This window comes from Cupressus sempervirens, chromosome 5, assembly GCF_028749045.1.
Source record: "Cupressus sempervirens isolate cs-2001-9-10 chromosome 5, ASM2874904v1, whole genome shotgun sequence".
Taxonomy (NCBI): Eukaryota; Viridiplantae; Streptophyta; class Pinopsida; order Cupressales; family Cupressaceae; genus Cupressus; species Cupressus sempervirens.
Genome location: NC_143122.1, coordinates 665,436,118 through 665,441,166, shown reverse-complemented (window position 1 = coordinate 665,441,166; position 5,049 = coordinate 665,436,118). Strand labels below are relative to the sequence as shown.

Sequence of the window (5,049 nt, the reverse complement as noted above, 5' to 3'; positions counted from 1 at the left end):
TATTGTTCTCTTCTTAGTTTTCTTACTTCTTCTTACAAGGAACCATTCTTTTCTAGGAGTTCTTTGATTGCTTCATTGGCTTCATCTTGATTTCTTGAATGAAGATCTCCAATCTTTTCTTCAATGTAGATATGATGATTCATTTGAACTACAAGTTCTTTTCTTCTTTTCAAGGATTGAGAGTGTTTCTCCTTTGCTTTCTTGAGTTAGGCAATAGATATTTCTAAATCTAAGTTTTCATTTATCAATAGCTTTGTCAAGTTTGAATATCTCCATGGCTTTGATCTTTGCTCAAGTTGTTAATCTTTCTTCTGAGAACCACAATTCTCTGATACCAATGGTTGGAAATATTCTTAACAAGGCTAAGTTACCGAGAGGGGAGGGGTAAATTAGTAACTCTGAAAACTTCTACAATTTTAACTCTTAATCCAATAGTCCAATTAGCATTTAATCCTTCACATATAATTTGATCTAATTGTATGCATAAGAAACTAAAAACATGAAAGCATTCATAACACTTTGACACAAAGATTTGGTGACCTAGAAACCTTCCAAATAGAAAGTAAAATTGGGGTGGGGATGATACCCACAAGCTTTAGTACTACAATATAAAGTTGGTATGTTAAGAATTAGATTAATCACTTTTGCTGATCTACCCTGTTAGGAGAAATAATGACTACTAGGTCCACCTTGTGAAAGGATTTATAAACATACAATGAAGTATGTACTCAGTAAAGAGATTTACAAAAGATTGTTAGGTCTACCTTGTTAAAGGATTTGACTAATCCACTTGTTAGGATGAAGCAATAGCTGATCTGTGATCTGTAACTTGGTTTGCTAAATGAGATTCTTTTAAGTGTACAAATCACCTTATTGTGATAGATGAATCTTTTCTACTCCTTATAATGTTATAGCCTTTGTAATTCACACTTTCTACTCTTCTCTTAAGATTACATTACATATGCATGGTTACTACATACATTGGATGTGATAAAATACACTACATATATACAATTCCAATTATACAAATTACAAAGTCAAACACTATACAAGTTTACAAAAATATTAATAAGTTAGCACAAGTGTAGACACTCGGGCTTTGAAGACTACCTCAGTGAAGTTTTGATACTCAAGATCCACTTTCATTGCTCAACATCATCATGCACTTGCTGGACATAGAAGCTTGGTCCATACTGATCACTTCCAAGTAGTCTTGAAATCAGTCTGCACTGGTGACTCGGTAGATACTATGAAACTCGTCATAGAAATTGAGTCTCTTGGTTTACATTGTATGACTTGGTAAACACTATCACCTTGAGCTTGGTATAAACTGAGTCACTTAGTTAACACTAATTAGCTCAATTAACACTAGACTTACAACACATAAACTGTGAACTTGGTAAGCACTGCACAACTCAATTTGCATTGGTAAACTCAACATACATTGAGATGCTCAAATTACACTGGTGATCTTCACAGTAACTATAACTTCTCGATAAACACTAGAATTTTTCCAAAGGACTCAGTAGCAACTATAGAACTTGGCAACAACTAAAATGCATGGAAAACATTATTAACTATACAATAAGCTTGGTAGATACTTACAATCTAAATATGTGTATGTCACTAATAACAAACTTGATTGTTATGTCAACAAAACATATCATATCAAATATTTTTAGAAATAAAGAAGCCCAAATCAATCCTTCAATCCATAGACAATAAATGGAATTTTAGAGCTATGAATCCTTTTAGATTGGAAGATCAAATCAAATTTGTAATACTAGAGCATTCAAAATGATTAGACATGACTAGCTACAAGTATGATGGTTATCAGACTTGACAGAAGGAATTGTGATCAGGCTTGATGTGAGGAATGTTTGATTTTCCTAGTAGTTTATCGAGCTTGTATTATGGACCTTGGTTTCCAAGAATTTTTTTTACTGGCGAGAGAAGTTTAACCCCATGTAATATAACCTATCAACTAACAAGGGTTCAAAGGCATGTCATTCTTAGGAAATGAAAAAAATATAGACTTTCTAATCTACCTACCAACAAGGCTTTTGAATTCATTTAGAATTATTTTGAAATAATTTTCCATGTAATGTAGAAAATAAAGAAAGTGTAGATGAACAAAAATGGTTAGTAATACACTATTTTGATTGGTGAGGTTGCATGTTTTTGGTACAACTTTACATCATTTTGAAGAATCTCTGCAACATACCATTCTTATGAAATCCATTTTAAGCTCCACATAAATGTCACATAGAATATTTTTGAGCTTCATTCAAACAATGTACATTTTCTCATGATTATATGTTTGGTTTAGCAATGATTTCCTCTAGTTTGATTATAGTGCCTCTCAACTAGCTACTCCAATGATGCAATCACCCATTTATATCCATATTGTGCAAGTAATTTTTGTTTTACAAAATCTAGATAGATACTGATAGTTCCAAAGCCATAAACCAGAAGACCATCATGTGTGCATCCCACTTTAGGGAAAAATTGGATGTCATGTTCTTGTGCATATGTTTCAATCACTTCCTTCAGACTCAACTGAGGTGTACCCATGGAATTATTTAGGTGAATCCCACTACCCATGGAAGCTGAGGCTTGTCATTGAGCATATGTTGCTGCCACTTGTTACTACTCAAGTACCTCAAATTGGCATTTCTCTATCACCCTAAGATATATTACATTCTCTTTAGCCCTAGGTTGTTCCATAGTCATACCCTATACAACTTGATTCATCATTTCAAGGGTTGGATTTAGCTGATTTCATATCCTCTCATTACTAAGAAGCTCAAGGAGAAATAGTCCTTTCCACCCTAAAAACCAATGTGTTACTTCATTTAAACAAGGATTTGAGCAAAACCAATGATACAAAACTTGTTGCCAATTTGGAAAAAATGTTGCCTCCAACATTGCAACCATGTTATAAATGGGAATAGTAGATTCCCAAGCCATAATATAATTAAATTTGTCTAGTTGTTGATTAGCTAGGTTGTTACAAAATTCTATAGAACTTTCATCAGATTAGGTACAATAAAATGAACAATTAGTTGTTCCCAGTGTATAGGATCAAATACAGTTTTCCAAGGTGATAAAATTGCATATATAGATGCATCAATTGCATGCCAAGAATGAAGCACCTTCCATAACTTATAACAAATAGTTGGATATAAAGGCTCCATATTCTAGCCCAAAAATGGAAGCCAAGGATGTAACTATGCATGTATTGCCATAGTCTCCCTATGAGGATCCTAAGTATCTATTGTTGCTATTAATTTGAGCATCAATATATGATCTAGAAAGTTATGAAGTACTAAATCTAGTAGTAAATTCTCCCATTTCTCCAAAAAATATAGCACAATTTTAGGGTCCCTTGGCTCCCATGATTTTGTAGTAGCTATTCTCATTGCTGGAAGAATAAGTTTAGTGAAAAATTGACTGTAACGAGTTAAAGAAGTAATTTCTGCTTCTGTGTAAATGCCATAATCATGAGGCTCATTCCCTTGTAGAAGCATCTTCCATAATGACATTACCTCTAAACCATGCAAAGGATGTTGAAATAGTTCCCAACGTTGAAACACTCTTATAAGAAATGACAAAGAAAATGCAAATGCAATACATGACAAATTACACAACTCGTAGTCCTCTCAATATTTGGACTATAAATTCTCAAAGACACTTTCAAGTGATTCCAATTTCATAGTACCTATAGCAACACTTTCCTAGATTCTATCCAGTGCTCTTATAATATCCTTTATGTTTTCTAGCTCTTGTTACTATCGTGTAGTCTCTTTCTAAAGCTACTCCTCCTTCTGGTATATTGCCACAAATTCTCTCTTGTGCCTTAAATTTAGATCAAACTTATGAATATCTACCTTTACCATATCCAAAATAAAATTCATATTGTGTTGTAACTCTGGCATAGGTGTTTGATCCTTGATAGCTTTCATTTCAGCATTCAAGTTTTCAAGATTGGTCAACACCCCTGCTTGTGGACCTCTCATAGCTAGAACTTTCTATATTGTTTCAACACCATGTTCTTGCTTTTGAGCTAACAATTTTTTAGGTGTATATTCTTGTAAAACATTAATTGTGTTGAACAATTGTAAACTCTTAGAAAGTGCATTGTTGTTTTCTATTAGCATTGATGGGTTTTCTTTAAAAAAAATCAAAATGAAGAGGCATAAATGAAACACAAATTATGACATTTCCTTCATTGCACCCATATCTTCTCTTTATCTCCCTAAAATAGACAATAATGTCTATTGGTTCTCATCAACAACTAAGATAATTAGTTCTCTGCCACTATCAAAACTTATCAGTGAGAGAAAGATAGTCCAAATAAATAATCAATATGAAATGGGAGTTATGTTAATGCAGTTGGAGATATAAATGGAGCATATTTATAGGGGTGAGATGGGTCAATGATTGGGCGAGAAATGTGATGAAATGAAAAGGTGGGATGTTGAAAATCAATAATGGTGAATTTGAGTGAGTGAGGTGAAATGCATTTTCCCAAAATTGTTTTGAGTTTTCCATCCACTTATGAGTTTAATTGAACAAAATAATTAAGTCTACAACTTATGAGTTTTGAGTAGGTTTTAAAAGACTAACTTTTTCAATAATTCTACCATATTCAAAACCATATGCATAGATATAAACATTAAGTACAATATGTCCAATATTTTGTAGCTATACACATTAATTACACCAACTTTTTTTTTCAAAACCATATATGTAGATATAAACATTAAGTACAACACACCTAATATGTTTGTAGATGTACACATTAATTACACCAAATTTTTCTTTCAAAACCATATGTGTAGATATAAACATTAAGTATAATATGTCCAATTTTTTCTCAAATCTATCCACATTCAGTATAACAAATTTTTTCTTTCAAAACCATATGTACAGATATAAATATTAATAACACAATGTCCAATTTTTTTTCAATGTTTTCTCTCTAACAACAATGTTTATGTTGAATTTGTTATCAATGATAGATCTAGGAAGTACAACCAATTCGAT

At 32.3% G+C, this 5,049-nt stretch overlaps 1 pseudogene; it reads right to left on the bottom strand.

The window, feature by feature from the left end:
- Positions 1-2,325: 2,325 nt before the first annotated feature.
- On the bottom strand, positions 2,326-4,241 carry LOC149557670 (septin and tuftelin-interacting protein 1 homolog 1 pseudogene; annotated as a pseudogene).
- Positions 4,242-5,049: the final 808 nt, after the last annotated feature.